Genomic DNA, 17,174 nt, shown 5'->3' on the forward strand with positions numbered 1-17,174 from the left:
TGAAGTCCAACCCACAACATCTGTAGGGCCACGGTTTCCGCACCCCTGATATAGACAAAGGTGCATGTAAAGTTCTACAATCACAGAATTGTTCACTGTCAACCTCTCTTTCAGAAGGCTGAACATTTGCTGCACACTCATGCATTTTTAAGCACTGCCAATTACCCTTTGTCCATAGATAAATTAAGAATGTATCCAGGCCCCTCCATCGCTTTGTGTTTATTTTTATTTTTTTTAATACAGCTTTCCACTTGAAGCATTTATTTTGTTAAAGTAGCTTGCTTTATCTCTGTCACACATGGAACAATTGAACTCATTCCAATGACCCACTTGGTTACATCTGCACTCCATTCTGTTGTTCTGTAAGAGTTCTGCTGGCCTGTGTTTTATTAGTGTCTCAGGGTTATTCCCAGTTTATATATCCCAGAACACTATGCCTACACATACTAGCTTCGTTGCTTGTCTTCGTCACTTAGCTGTCTCTCCTCCTCTTTTTTCAGTTGAGGGCCATGCACTCAGTAGTGTAGACATGATACGCATGGCAAGTTTCCAAAGAGGCCTCAGCATGTGAATGTGCACACACAATCTTACACACACAGGTACTGTACAATTAAATAGGTAAAATTGGAAGAGCATGGGATAATAATATTTTTCAGCATGTTTATATTCACAGAAAAGTCTGATAACTCCAGAGTCACTTGGGAGTGGTCCATGCAACATTCTGACCCTTGTTCCACGCTCCATGGATTCCGGTGCTAGAAGAGCACAGGCAGGAGCTACTAAAAATCCCCTATTGTATAGCAATGGGTTGTCAAGACAGAGCAAACTTGGGCTCCCCAGGCAAGCCTGACGGCACTGTCCAGGGCTGACCAAAACCATAATATGGGCTTCGAATCAGCATGCGCACCACTCAAAATGAATGAGTAGTAGGTGGCAATTTGGTCCAAAGAACAAAGAAGGGTGGATTCAAAGGATGCTTAGACACAAAACTAGGTGCTTGGAGGATGTGGGCGCTGCTGTTGCTTCTGTGTGGCCTCTTTCCTGGACTGTGCAGATAAAGTTGTGGGTAGGCTGGAAATGATAAGATAAGACAGGATGGTAGTGATTCTGGAAGACTCTCCAGATGCTCCCAGCATCTGCATAAAAGGAAGGACACAGCAACAGTGGAGAAACATCTCTGGGACCTAGAAAAGTAGACAATGGATGGAATTTGAGAGATTTATTGACCAATGACAGGCTGCAGAGCAAGGAAAGTGAATCAGAAAAACTACACGCACACAAATGAAAGGCTGTAGTTATGGATTATTATGCTATAGCAAATAGGCCAGTTTATAGTACTGGGATGAGAAGGGGCTCAAAGGATTGTGTGGACCTCAAAAAACACATTTGTGGCACTGGGGACTTGGCTAAAGGTAAAGGTACTCCTGACCATTAGGATGACTCTGGGGTTGTGGCGCTCATCTTGCTTTACTGGCCGAGGGAGCCGGCATACAGCTTCCAGGTCATGTGGCCAGAATGACTAAGCCACTTCTGACGAACCAGAGCAGTGCACGGAAATGCTGTTTACCTTCCCGCCGAAGCAGTACCTATTTATCTACTTGCACTTGACATGCTTTTGAACTGCTAGGTTGGCAGGAGCTGGGACCAAACAACGGGAGCTCACCCCGTCGCGGGGATTCAAACCACCCACCTTCCGATTGGCAAGCCCCTGGGGACTCAATTATACAGCTGCAAATAAAGTGTTTTGTGTTTTAAGTGCAATATACAAAGTGATGCTAGATGGTGATAGTGAGCCTTATGGGAAATTCAATGTATTTTAAAAAATGTTGTTGTTGTTTTTAAAGCATTTTCAGAACTGTTTTTATATGGGTGTAGATTCCACCTGGGACTCTGCTGAAGATGATAATCTCTATCTGCACGTGCAGTGCATAAGTTTTGGTTTCATGGAGAGCTGTGTAAGCTCCAGGAAAGACTATCATAATAAGCAAGACTGTCATGAGCTGGCAGGATACTGGTGAAGAGGAAGGGTGTGGCTACAACTGGTACATACCAGGACAAGCTGAAGATGGGGAAGGGGAGGTTGGGGACTTAGGAGGGATTCAAGGGACATCAGAGGATGTTGAAGTGGCAGCTGCCAGTTCACAGGAGCCAGGGGGGAGTGCCCACATCACCAGAACCAAAGGTGCCCCCGTCACCATGAAAAAGGCGGGTTCCGAGGCATCGAGAATACTGGGAAGTGCACTTTAAGAGACTGAGGCAGGCAAGACATCACAGCCCAGCTTACTAGGTGATCAGCTCAGAGAGGCTGGGAGCCAGGAGGCAGATGCCCTTCTCTCCTCACAAATGCCTCACTGGGGCAAGACCTACTGGGAATAATTGCTGTGATCACTATGCCTGAGCTGTTTTGTTTCCACCACTCATCTGCATCCATCCATCCATCCATTCCATGACATCTTCCATTGATAGGAATGTATTCCTTTTTCCCTTTCCAGTTTTCTTTCTGTTCTGCTCTGTCTTCCCCACTAAGAAATAGATTTTTTCCCCCCAAGACACAGACATGTACATAGGTGTGTGTTTGGTTTTTTTGGTAGCGTTTACCTTCTCATTTAAAATATTGGCCATTTCTGCAAGCCTAACCTCAAAACAAACAAACAAAAAAACCCCCCCACACCAAGTGGGAGTACTCAAGGTTACATTTAAAACCCCTGTTGTGAAGGGATACAATTCTATAAACAGGTCACCCATTTTTCTCTTTTTCCTTTCTATAAATTGGGAATTCCTTTTCTTCCTTTTCCTTTCAATGCCCTGCCAATTTTGATTTCTATAAATAAATCCAGTCTATCCTTTTAACTCCATTCTGTGACTTTGGGGCTTTCAGATACTGTCTATCCCTGACACTCTTGGCCCATGTTACCAGGTTTACTCCCAGATACTGCTGTGGTTTTACTATCTTGTCATTAGCAGAATTTAATAAGGAGTTCTGACAGTCAGAGTACTGACAGTCTGAGAAAAAAACAGTGTAGGAGCTTCGAAAGCTCTGCATGTTCTAATCCATCCCAGGCTCCTTAAAGTTAAATGAAATAGACTGGATCTTCACCAACCTTTTAAATATTATAAGCACAATATTAGATACATCATTCTAAAACGTCACAGGGCATACTGGTAAGTTAAAAACATTCCTTACCTTTTGTCTGTCCAAACACAGTTTCACTACTGCCGGTTCTTGATTGCTCTGCAGCACCCTCTGGCTTCACATTTTCATAACGCACTACAATATTAACATTACAAGCAAAACGCAATGTATCCATCTTAACGTTATAAAAGATGAGTGTAGATCTGCCCATAGTGTCTGTTGTACAGTGAATGTGCAGGATGAGCCTACCAAGAAGAAGGCAGCTAGTTTCCTACTGAGGCCAGGCAAGGAGTAGTTAGCAGATACCAGGAGAGATGGTGACAACAACGTGGAGAAAAATGGCTAAGACACTGACAAAGTATACATGTGCACAGAGAATGGCATTTTAAATTCAAGTTCTTACTACATTCCAAATAAGATGGTCAAGAGCAGCCCAACACTTTTAGCTGCCTAAGGCAAAAGGCAAGATGGCACCCACCCCACATTTCCACACTCAAAAGTTGACCAAACTGGATCTTATTTCAACATTGGCAAGGAGGGTTCAGGCAACCTACTAGGCCATATTCTCTATCCTCCAATAACACCCTGCTGCTCCCCACCCTGCAGCATCTTCCGCCTTGCTCTACCTAATAGTAGGACTTGCCATGAAGCCAATAAAGGGTATGGTGATGGCCTGATCTATGTGATCCTATTTCACGTGTGTGAGGCATTGCAAGGTCACTTTCTTTCTCAATATTCACACGATTGAGTAGTCTGGTGAAAATTCATATGGAACATCTAACTTATCCTGCCCTTCTCATGATAGCCTTATGAGCACTTTTCTAAATGTGTTACTCCTTTAGAGTGTAGGAAGGATCGCTTGCATTGTGCTTGTGCAAAGAATGCTGGAGAAATGCAATACTCTTCCCTGTAGTTAAGATGACAAACAAAAGAGCTTTGGTAGAGTTTGTTGATATGCATGCAGCTATTTTTGTCTCACTTCAGACAGGGTGCATGTGTTTTGCATAAAGAACCTGAGGGTGTATCACATTCCTATAGAACTCTATGTATAGTGTCCTATAAGTTGACGTCTTGGGAATGATGAATGTGTGTATCCCTATGGCTCCCTCTGGTAAACTAGTGAAAGCAAAATATACGCTACTGTATAGCTGCTTGCCACCAAGTCAGGAACTGACAATAAAGCCAAGGGAATACTGAATGCTTGCAATAGCGGTTGGCAGCACACCAAGATATCAAAATAATTAGCACATCTGAAATGCAAAGGGCAGAGACTGGCTACATGATGGCAGTAACCACAATACAGCTTCATTCTGGAGAGAAATGATGCATTGTTAAGGAATGAGGCAAATATCCAGTGTTACTGCCAAAAATAAGGCAATTACAACATTTAGGCATACCAGTATTGAATACCAAACTGGACTGACTCCCCTTTCATTAGTCAGAGAACTGCTCAGCTTTATAGGGTTCTTAATTACTTAGGTGAGTACTAGAAAAGAATAGAAAACCAGGATGCAAATAATAAATAAACTTTCCCTGTTAAATACAAGACCAAATGCTTCATTTTGAAAATCACAGTGCTGACAATTTTGTAGGGTTAAGTCCCCCATAAGCACTGTGATCATGTAAGCCATCTATATAATGTTGAATTAGGGCAAGATTTCAAAGAGGCCAGTCTAGAACAATTCCCATAACCTAGAAATTAGAGTAACATAGATAGTTCCCTCCATTTCCATGAATGGCAATTCCATCAAAGGGTGATGGAATTAAGACTTTAAAATTCTTAACCTTTTCCATATTCCTGAAAAGAATTCCAGAATGAACAAAGAACACAGTAGTATCAGGACCATCCAACGAAAACTCTGGAAATACACTTAGAACTCTGTGGAGATAACTAACTAATGTGGGGGAGGGAGACAGTGCTCCTGAAGGTAGGAGTCTATCAATTGATGAAGATGATCATCCAAATGTCATAGACCAAATGGAGCAAACAGCACGCAGACCTAGTGGTGGGAGGAAAAAATCCTTAAATAAGAGACACGGGGGAATGATTAATGGACTTCAATGTCTGTACACTAATGCGCAAAGCATGGGAAGTAAACAAGATGAGCTTGAGCTCTTGGTACAGCAAACTAAATATGACATAATAGGCATCACTGAAACCTGGTGGGATAAGTCCCACGATTGGAATGTAATAATGGAGGGATACAATCTATTTCAGAGAAACAGACCAGACAAGAAAGGAGGAAGAGTGGCGTTATATGTCAGGGATGTGTATACCTATGAAGAGATCCAAGATTTAGAACCTCAAAGCCAAAGTGAGAGCATTTGGGTCAAAATTAAGGGAGAGAAGAATAACAGAGACCTCATTGTGGGAGTTTACTATAGATCCCCAAGCCAAACGGAGGACATAGATGATGCCTTCCTGGAACAGATGGCCAAGCATGCAAAAGGAAGGGAGATAGTAGTAATGGGGGACTTCAATTACCCGGATATTTGTTGGATGTCAAACTCAGCCAAGAGCATAAGGTCAAACAGATTCCTCACTAGCCTTGCAGACAACTTTATTGTCCAGAAAGTGGGAGAAGCAACAAGAGGAACAGCCATTTTAGATCTGGTCCTAACCAATGTTGATGATCTGGTTAGTGGGGTAGAAGTGGAAGGATCATTAGGCACGAGTGATCATGCTCTTCTGAAGTTTACTATACAGCGGAAAGGAGCAGCCAAGCATACTAGGACTCAATTTCTTGACTTTAAGAAAGCCGACTTCATAAAACGTAGGGAAGTGCTGGGTGAGATCCCATGGACAGTAATACTAAAAGGAAAGGGAGTTCATGATGGCTGGGAGTTTGTTAAGAGGGAGATAGTAAAAGCACAACTTCAGGCAATACCAATGAGACGGAAACATGGAAGGTGCCTAAAGAAGCCAGAGTGGCTATCTAAAGAACTTTTAACTGAGTTAAGATTAAAAAAGGATGTGTACAAAAAATGGAAAAGGGGGAAAACCACCAAAGAGGAATTCAAACAAATAGCCAGCACATGTAGACACAAAGTCAGAAAAGCTAAAGCACAGAATGAACTCGGCTTGCTAGAGAGGTTAAAAGCAACAAAAAAAGCTTTTATGGGTATGTCCGTAGCAAAAGGAAGAACAAAGAAACAGTGGGGTCACTCAGAGGAAAAGATGGTGAAATGCCTTCTTTGCTCAGTCTTCTCCGATAAAGAAAACAATGCCCGACCTGAATAATTTGGAGCAAATGATTCAGCAGAGGAAACACAGCCCAGAATAACTAAGGAGATAGTACAAGAATACTTGGCTAGTTTAGTTGTATTCAAGTCTCCAGGGCCAGATGAACTGCATCCAAGAGTATTAAAAGAACTGGCAGATGTGATCTCAGAACCACTGGCAGTCATCTTTGAGAATTCCTGGAGAACAGGCGAAGTCCCGGCAGACTGGAGGAGGGCAAATGTTGTCCCTATTTTCAAAAAGGGGAAAAGAGAGGACCCAAATAATTACCGCCCAGTCAGTCTGACATCAATACCAGGGAAGATTCTGGAGCAGATCATTAAGTAAACAGTCTGTGAGCACCTAGAAAGGAATGCTGTGATCACCAATAGTCAGCATGGATTTCTGAAAAATAAGTCATGTCAGACAAACCTGATCTCGTTTTTTGACAGAATTACAAGCCTGGTAGATGAAGGGAACACAGTGGATGTAGCCTACCTTGATTTCAGCAAGGCATTTGACAAGGTGCCCCATGATATTCTTGTAAAGAAGCTGGTAAAATGCGGTCTTGACTATGCTACCACTCAGTGGATTTGTAACTGGCAGACTGACCGAACCCAAAGGGTGCTCATCAATGGTTCATCTTCATCCTGGAGAAGAGTAACTAGTGGGGTGCCACAGGGTTCTGTCTTGGGCCCGGTCTTATTCAACATCTTTATCAACGACTTGGATGATGGACTCAAGGGCATCCTGATCAAATTTGCAGATGACACCAAACTGGGAGGGGTGGCTAACACCCCAGAGGACAGGATCACACTTCAAAACGAACTTGACAGATTAGAGAACTGGGCCAAAACAAACAAGATGAACTTTAACAGGGAGAAATGTAAAGTATTGCACTTGGGCAAAAAAAATGAGAGGGACAAATACAAGATGGGTGACACCTGGCTTGAGAGCAGTACATGTGAAAAGGATCTAGGAGTCTTGGTTGACCACAAACTTGACATGAGCCAACAGTGTGACGCGGCAGCTAAAAAAGCCAATGCAATTCTGGGCTGCATCAATAGGAGAATAGCATCTAGATCAAAGGAAGTAATAGTGCCACTGTATTCTGCTCTGGTCAGACCTCACCTGGAGTACTGTGTCCAGTTCTGGGCACCACAGTTCAAGAAGGACACTGACAAACTGGAACGTGTCCAGAGGAGGGCAACCAAAATGGTCAAAGGCCTGGAAACAATGACTTATGAGGAACGGCTAAGGGAGCTGGGCATGTTTAGCCTGGAGAAGAGGAGGTTAAGGGGTGATATGATAGCCATGTTCAAATATATAAAAGGATGTCATATAGAGGAGGGAGAAAGGTTTTCTGCTGCTCCAGAGAAGCGGACAAGGAGCAATGGATCCAAACTACAAGAAAGAAGATTCCACCTAAACATTAGGAAGAACTTCCTGACAGTAAGAGCTGCTCGACAGTGGAATTTGCTGCCAAGGAGTGTGGTGGAGTCTCCTACTTTGGAGGTCTTTAAGCAGAGGCTTGACAACCATATGTCAGGAGTGCTCTGATGGTGTTTCCTGCTTGGCAGGTGGTTGGGCTCGATGGCCCTTGTGGTCTCTTCCAACTCTATGATTCTATGAATCTCCCCTCCAACTGAAGGCTTGAAGGAACCTGCAGTAGTCCAAAGGCAGCCTGAAAAGCTCCATCTCAATAATTTTTCACCTGGGTCCCCCAAGCACCTCTCCTCCCGCATCTCAAACCTTGCCTCATTCCCCAGTTCTACCACATCACCCCCAGAACACAGAAGTGAAGGTGGAAGAGTCACAGGAGTACCTGTTTGATTGCTGGACAGTTTTCTTACACAGGAGGGGGAGAAGACCCAGTTGTAAGATACGACCTAGCAAAGGCCCGGGTAGAAAGAGGCATGCCAATGACTATAGAAGAATCTCCTCTGAACCTTTTCTGGGTCATTCCCGTATTCCCTTTTGAGCTCATTCATTTAAAGCTTCCATGCCAGATGCTGGTCATGCACAAATAGGTAGAACTGTATACAAAGGGCAATCCCTCTTCATATGTAGTGCTGGCTCCTTGCAAACAAATTTCTGCAATTTGTGAGCCAGAACATAGGATCATGCACTCTCTTCAACACCAGTTCCTCTCTCTTTTCCCTTGTTAGTCTTAACAACCTACATGAGAGATCGATAGCTCAGTAGTAGAGAGAGCACACTTTCATGTAGATCATTCATTATTTGGTATTGCTAATGATAAAGAAAGGCCCCTACCTCAGACCCTGGGAAGCTTGTGCAGGCCACAGAACAGTGGAGTAGATAGGCTAATAGCCTGACTCATTATAAAGTAGCTCCCAGCATCTTGTTCTTAAGTAATAAATATAATTCTGTGCTAAGGAATTGTTTTAAATAACAGAATTTAACAGGTACATAATATCTCTTTCACTCTCCCTCCCAAACCCACATTACAACTTATTCTGTATTTGCAATTGTAGTAAGCCATAAGAAAAATATCAACAAAAATAAGGAGTATCTCAAGCATATGTCAAACTGTCTCTAGAAAAGTCTTTGGCACCTATTGAAGACCATTCTTTTCCAACAAGCCTTTTAAGACAAGATTTCTTATCCCACTCTGTAGGTGTACTAGACTTGAAATTGTTGTTATGTGTGCTTTTATTGTTAAATTACTTTGTTGTTTTATGGAAGTGATTCATACATAAATAAAGAAATAAGCAAACTGCAAACCTTCAGCACACATTCCTCAACCTCAAAATAACACAGAGATTCTTGATTAAGTACCTTCCATTATTTATGTTTAAGAAACCGGGCATCTAGGTCATTGTTAAAACATTAAAAGCAAATCCAACAGTTAATATGTATGGGAAGAATTAAATTAGTTGTCCTCTTGCACCAGCGCTTTAATAAGAAGTGGCTGTAGAGGACATTGCTGTCACAGCCCTGTTCCTGAGTTAAGAGTCAGAGGACGATAAGCTGGCTGCGTTCTGCTGGACAACTTAACTGGGTGCCTGATCCTCAGGCAAATGCTCCAGTGCCCGGGGAATCTAAGCTAGGGCTCTCATGGATGCCTTCTTCGAAATCCATTTAGCCTTAGAAGTCACCTCCTTGACCACCAGACCTACAGAAAAGAGAAGAGGCACTCTCCTTCATAGATTCAATCACAGGATTGTAGAGTTGGGAGGGACCACGAGGGTCATCTAGTCAAAGCCCATGTAATGTGGGGCAATGCTCTATCCCATGCTAAGGGGTTGCCCCGATTCACATTCTTCAGGCAGGAGATGGAGGTCTATTGTGCTGCTTTTCGGAGGCCCAGGAAAAGCAGGATCCCCTTCTCCTACATTAAACGGCATCTGATGAAATTTGTTTGGTTGGCGATCACAATGGATAATTGTGTAAACATATTCTAGAAATAATGCCTGGTGGTAATGGAGAGGGGAAGCACAGGGTACACAGAGAGTACATTTTAAGGTTTCAGTCATGGTTGTACCTAATAAAAGACACAGGTTTGTATGGCATTTTAATAGTAGTTATGAACTGGTTGTTGTGTTCATATTACTAATTTAATATTGGCTATGTTGAAAATCTTGTTAGGCATTTATGCATTGTTGCTGTATGTGTGATCTTTGTCTATGGGAATCCTGTGGGCTTAGCTGGAATAAAGTTTGTGAATAATTAATGTGAACCAATTTTCTCTAGTTCAAATAATAATTATACCAAGAAATAAAGAAATACAGCAATGGTTTCTATTGTACCTTTGAGTAGCCATCCAGTGGAGTTCTTCTATGTGGTCTGGAGGTTGGTCACTCCTGACAGGGACTGGTTGACTTAGCACTTCCAGGATAAAGTTGCTTGGCTCTGCAGTGATGAAGATGCTGCTCTTGAGACAGTGTCAGCCAAGGTGTCCAATGAGTCATGAACCTATGTTGGGATGTAATACTAAGCTAAACCACATTCCTTAGCTACTCTACAGGTCCACCACATATGATAGAAAGTTCCTTCCATTACATTTCCAACAATCACCTGACTCCAGTGAGATCACAGTGGACGCAATGCAGCTGGTAGTGAGCCCATGGGACACCATCTCTTGGACTTCTGTTGCCCAAGGCAACTGCTTCAGCCTACCTTATGGATGGGCCAGCCCTGCTGATTAGACAGCAGATCAAAGCAAGCATGTCCAAGGGAGCAATCACATCCACATCCATGCCTCTTAACATGGCTGTTAAAGTGAATGTGAATATGGAGAACTCTATATTGTTAAGGGTGCTCAAAGTTGTTAGGCGACAAACTATAACAAACTATAGTTCCTGGCATGATGTGTGTGTGGAGGGGGGAGCACATTACAGTTTAAATGGTATAAGAGAGCTGTTGGTGTGGATGTGAATGGTAGGAAGCAGGGCCCATGAGGAACTGGTCATAAATAGGGCATCACCATAGGCGCCGACTCCATGGGGCTTGAGGGGGCCCGAGCCCCCTCAAAAATTCGTTGGGGGGGCTCCGCCCCCCCAATAATCTCCGGCGCCCCTCCAGCAGAGCGCCATCGCCGCCCCTCCCCCAGCCCAAAATGCACAGGGTCGGGCTGCATGCCTCCTGCCCTCCCTCCCGAGCAAAAGCTCCACCCACTTTATTTGCATATTCATGAGCTTATTTATTATTCATGAGCTTTCCCGGGGGGGCCCCCCAATATTTTTTATAAGTCCGCGTCCCTGGGCATCACCCATCCACTCAGCTGCAAACCATTATTTATGGCAATATTTCCATACAGATGCCAACCATTTGGAGGGCATTTTTCTAGTTTGTTGTGAAAGACTGTGCCAAACCTAAGACTGGGTTTTAAATCCATAGAAAACTGACAAAACAGGGAAGGGAACTTCGACAATAGCAGACTTCGCATATGAGAACAAAGGCAAAGTGGAATAATGGAAGCACACAAAACAAACTAAGTGATTATGAGAGGAAACAGCCAAAGCAAGACATCAAAAATAAAGGCAACATGTTAGTACAGATTGATCCAGGGCTGTAATTCAATGAAGCTACCTTATCTATTGACTTGCTGCGTAGTTTGTGTGAATTGCTGTTGTTGGTCCACTTTCCAACCTGCACAAGTATTATAAAGACAATTATATCCTATCTGAATAGTTTTTGAAGTCTCTGGTTGGAAATGACTGTGTAAAAGCTAGGTGCTATTACAGCTGGAAATTGTCAAAACATGATGTGATTTTGTTCCCTGTTGCAGATGCAGTCTCCTTGAATTGCCGTGTAAAGTAAGCCACTCTTGTGTTGAAAGATGCTCTCTCCCCTCTCTCTCTTTTTGCTATTGCAGGGAGCATTTCTGCTTTCCGGTCTGATAAAAGCCGTCCTGCCAACCTAGCTTGGCAAATTTTTCATACTGAGGTTGCTTTTGCATTCTTTAAGAGCAGCGACTGTGCTATAGAGCATCTGAAGATGTAAGCATTTTTTGGCACAAAGGAATCAAAGAGAAGTTATGATAATCACTGAAGGTTCAGAAATCCATGGGAAACCAGAAGAGTGCACACAGGCTGGGATAATTGTGTCTGTATAATACAAATGGAAATCTGTTTAAAAGTGCCTGGGAGTTACCAGGTGAATCTATTTTTTTTTGTTTGTTTGTGTAAAAGGAGTCACTTATGTAGATAGCAAGGAATTTCTCTACTTGCATTTCCAATATTATATATTGAGTGGTGGAGAGGTGTATTATTTTTAATTACGTGTGTATGTATGAGTGAGAATTAACAGTAGTTATTATCTGCTTCCTCTTCTCTTCCAGCAAGAATTATGGACAGTTTTCTACCAGTACTGTTGAGGTTGCATGTTTTTATGCTCAGGTAACCAATATTTCTAAGGATCACACTGAATTATACCTGGTTTGGGGGCGGGGGCTGATTCAGATGTTGCACCACTTTTTATACAGCATCTATAGTTGTGAGGTGGGCATAACATGTCAGTGGAGAGTCTATAGACTTCTGCTATACCATGGTCTCAAAGATTCCAAAATGTTAAAGTCTGTGTGCTTTCTTAGTGCACATTGTATGATGCTTATATGAACAATGAGCTTAGTAATACAAAAATGGTTGGAAGCCTTCCTTGTGAGTATAGAAAGCAGTTTGTGAGTGCAGATGGTAATGTTTGAACTGGCCTTTATAATGTCACACAAGGTAGGCTTGATTTCATAGAATCATAAAACTCTAGAGTTGGAAGGGATCCCTGAGGATCATCTTGTCCAACCCCCTGCAATGCTGGAATCTCAACACGTTTCCCCATCCAATTTGAAACCATACCAGACCCTGCTTAGCTTTGCAAATGTGCTAGCAGTGTTGTTGATTCACCACATCTGCAGGCACCATTAACAAAAAGAAAGTATTTAGTGATTTGAGACAATAAACATATACAAGTCAAATAAACATAGCATGTAACCAAAGGGCCATGTACCAATAGTATTACTCATAATGGCTTCACTTTTTCCACTTTCATAAGATCTAAAGGGTATTACAGTGACAGGTTAACAAATCTATACTGTTGACACTTTGCAACAGGAGTACAGAACCTGTGATCACCCAGATGTGGTTGGACTGCATCTCTCATCATCCCTGGCCATTGGGAGTTGGACTCCAACCAGCAACATCTCTATATCTGCAAGTTCCCTACCCTTATTTCACACACTGTTTGGCTGCAGGTTAAGAAATTTCCTGATTATGCAGTGACCAATTACATTATACACTCAATTACTTACCTAGGCATTAGTATTCCTAGCAAGGCTTACTGGCCATGCCAGACAGAACTTGCTCTCTGCATGCCTATGATTTGGGAAGTGTACCAATTAGTTATCTGGGATGAGATGATCATTCAAATATAATGATCAAAATGAAGGTTACACAAATTGATTCTGGACAGGCTGTGCTTCATTTGTTTACTTGAAATTTTGAAGAGTTCCCAATACATAATCAAGGCTGAAATGAAACCACTTCTCACACACCGGCAGAACTAACACAAGTTGTACTGAGGGTATCTTTCTTCTCCAAGCCTGCCCAAGGACTAGAAAAAATGGCAAAAAGCTATGATTGTGTTGGACTATGTATTTGGCACTGTGAGCTACAGTGGAAATGTATACCAGGCTGGTGAGACATCACTAATAGCATTAAAAGCACAATTGCCTTGCTGCCATATAGTTTTTAACCCATAAAGCTGCTAATGGTGGAAACCAATGGCACAAGTATTTTCCTGTTTCATACCGCAATATTGAAGCAATCTGAAGCATGCTTATTTGGGAGTTAAATCCCTTAGAATTTAGTGGAGCTTGTGTGTGACTTAACATGCATGATGCAGGATCTTAAGGTGCATCCTTAAGCATCTTAACAATATGATCCTAACAATGTTTCTTTATAAGTAAACCCCAGCGAATTCAGTAGTACGTAGTTCTGAATAAGAAACATAGGCCAGCAGTCATACTTGAAAATAAAGTTGTATTTAAATTGGTGGAACTTCATTCTAAGTAAATGTGTTAATCTGGGTGTCTGAACAAATGAAAGCACCCCATTAACATTTCATGGATGTGTTTCTAGTATGTCAATTATGCCAAGTTATATAGACACAAATCCTTGATGGCTGCCGCATGCTGCAGAACTCCTGCCCTTAGGCTCTCAGACACTAATATTATTTCTTTAAAACCTTATTTGTGTGGCTTGTATTTTTATTTGAATAATTTATATGCTTTTACTTTGAAGAATTGCAACTGGTCCCTAGCCCTCATTTTTAAAATAATGTCTTTTAAAACTGGGTGCATAGTGAATGTAATAATAATGACTTTCTAGAAGTTTTCCTTGGTTCTATATTTACTCATTTCTGTATTTTGCATTACACAACTCAAATTTTCTTAGTGATTCTATGTACAAAATTGGGGAGCTTGATTGTTGCCTTTCCCCATTTCAACACACTTCTGTTGGGCTGAACATGCTGGGTTGCATCCAGTCATACTTGGAGTACACTCAATGAGATCAATAGTCCTAAGTTATTGTAATGTCCGAGTATGACTTAGCTGAATACAGCTAACTCTCCTAAATTTCCCTGACGAGGTGCTAGTTAAGCCTGTTTTAGGGTTGCCATATTTCAAAAGGTAAAAACAAGGACACCCCAAAAGTTGTTGAGTGTTTTAGGAAACCACCAAAATTGTTGAGCTTTTTAAAGGAAAAAAAAATTGTTGAGCTGTCTTTTTATGAAAACACAAAAAACCCATGATTTTTTGGTCTATTAGCTGAAGCTCCAGGACAAACCGCCACCCAGATGTCACTTCCGCCTTTGAAATCCTGGTAATGTCTGGGAAAATCCGGAAATATGGCAGCCCTAGTTTTTAAGTACCTGCAAATCAGAACATTCCTGTGCCTGTATCTGGACTATGGACCTGGGATGCCTAACATTGTTCCCCTGTCATTAACAGAGCAGCCAAAACACATTCTCACAATCTCTTTCATTTTATATGTGTTTATGGCAAGTATGGGAAACATGTGGCCCTATAGGTGCCTTTGGACTCCAGCTAGGGTTGCCACCGTTGGTCAGGCAAAATAAGAACAGGTCGGGCAAAATACAGGACAGGACGGGGCGGGAGGAGGGATTGAGGGGCTAAAAATTACTTCACTGGGTGCAGAAATAACTTCAAAGCAATCCATTACAATGGCACATGGGGGTTACAGTGGTTTATTCAATGAAAACAACAACTTGCTCTCTGATCCACCTGCCTCTGTGCATAAACTCCTTCCTAATACCCCCTGCACTCCACTGGGTGGATGAACAGACCAGGCCCGTGCAACACCCCTCTTTCTCCAGGACTCACCCTCTGCCCGCATAAAAACCCTCTCTCTCAAACTCCTCCTCCTGGCCCCACCCCACTCTCTGCTCACCATCCCACAATAACTCTTGCTCTCATTCTCCATCTCATGGACCCACCCACCCCATACAAACTCCTGCTCAGGCTCTCCCTCTCCTCCTCCCACCGGACCCACCCTCTGCTCGCACAGTTTTGAGGATGAGAATGAGCCTGAATACATGAAAAAAGGCATCCCGTCCAAACAGGGCAGGGGACACTTTTCTCCCCAGAAAGGACAATCACATATTTCTAGGGACAGGTGGCAACCCTAACTCTCGCTCCCACCATCCCTGTCCGTTGGCCATGCTGGCAGGGGCAGATGGGAGTTGGAGTCCAACAACATTTGGAAGGTCACAGGTTCTCTATTCCTGGCATATAGGGTAGCTAACTTGGTACCTTCAAGATTTTGCTATTGCTCCCATCATCCCTGACCATGGGTCATGCTGGCTGGGGCTGATATGTATAAGTTCCCAGGTTCAATACCTGGAGCTACTTGTTCAAGGACTTGAGGTAGCAAGGCTAAAAAAGACTGTGAAGAGAGTTGTTGCCAATTAGAAGAGACTGTACTCAATTTAATGGCATGCTATAAGGCAGGTTGTAATGTGCTTCTGCCATTTTAGGGGTATTTGTACAATGGGATATATGTAGAAGGCAATGTTTTACAGAACTGTGATATTGCAGGGAATATCCATCCTAGGCATGGCTATCCTAGAAGCATTTAGAGGTGTTTGATAGCATCTGGCACTTGGGTGTTCTTTTGTTTTTACTGCCATGGAGCAGTGGGGTGCCTTATTGTATAGGATTCTGTGTGAGGCTGCTTGTTCTGTGGGGCTCATAAGCTCTTCTATGGAGATGTGAGAGGCACCACGTGTGCCAAAGAGATGCTTTTCAAAACAAATCTGCAAGGTGCCTGTGATTTTATAGTGGGGTTCTTGAAGCTGTACATGTGCCAGTCAGGTAAACTGGTCTAACTGTAACACTGGGGAATGAAGGCTGGGTACACACCCTTATTTACTCTGCACCCAGTGTGCTCCCAAGAGTGGCTTGGGAAGCAGTGTACACATGACGTTTGCCACAATCCATATCTGTCCTGTTGTTTTCCTTATCATGTTTTTAATATTCTGTTGGGAGCCGCCCAGAGTATTATTATTATTCCTTATGAAATACTGCATTTCGATGCACTTTCCCCACAAGCTGCCTTCAGCCCGACTTGAGGAAAATAACAATCTAGCTGTGTTTTAAACCAGTAATGTTTACACAAAATAATGGATGCAGTCCTAAACTCCATTTACCAGGGAATAAGCTTAATTGAATTAAAAAGGATTTACTGCTGAGTACACATGGCCAGGATTTCAGTGTAAATTACCAAGAAACTGCTGCTGTTTTCGTTTTTGTAATGTTCAAGACTGGAAGAGTTTCTAGAAAAAATAAATATAAATGATAAGCCGAGATATGTCCATAGACATATTAAACCAACAAGCAGTTTGCATGCCCACCTCGGTGTTTATTTACAAAACATGAAGAAAAAGCCCTGCCCCCTTTCAGGTATGCTAACCAAATCTTAACCAAGCATCTACATCCCCCCTCTACTTTGCTCACCCCGGTTATTTTGAAACGATTACCAGTCAGAATGAGATTTGAAGCAGCGATTGCTCTGCTCAGACCTCAGGCTCTTAGTCTCTGCAGAGGAAGCATCTACTGCTACCTCACGGAGGACGCCCGCCGCGCGCGCCCCTTCCTATGCCAATTCGGATTAGACTATACCCTGCCTGCAGCAGACGTGTTAATCGGATACTTCTTCCCACCTGTTTCCTCGCCCGTTACCCAACGACCTGAGCCGCCGGAGAGACTACGCTTCCCAGCATGCACCTCGGCCGCTCCGCGCTCCGCTCCAGTGTAGCAGGATTTTCCCTGTGGATTGCGCATGC

General features: G+C 42.8%; 1 long non-coding RNA gene across 1 annotated transcript; it reads right to left on the reverse strand.

The window, feature by feature from the left end:
* Positions 1 to 245: 245 nt before the first annotated feature.
* On the reverse strand, positions 246 to 17,162 carry LOC308584334. The gene is made up of 4 exons (XR_014006775.1): positions 17,052 to 17,162; positions 16,613 to 16,664; positions 3,185 to 3,268; positions 246 to 1,184 (listed from the first exon to the last, which is right to left on the reverse strand). It is a non-coding gene; the product is annotated as an uncharacterized lncRNA (long non-coding RNA).
* Between the last annotated feature and the right edge of the window lie 12 nt (positions 17,163 to 17,174).

Source organism: Podarcis bocagei, assembly GCF_964188305.1.
Source record: "Podarcis bocagei genome assembly, chromosome: 1".
Lineage (NCBI taxonomy): Eukaryota > Metazoa > Chordata > Lepidosauria > Squamata > Lacertidae > Podarcis > Podarcis bocagei.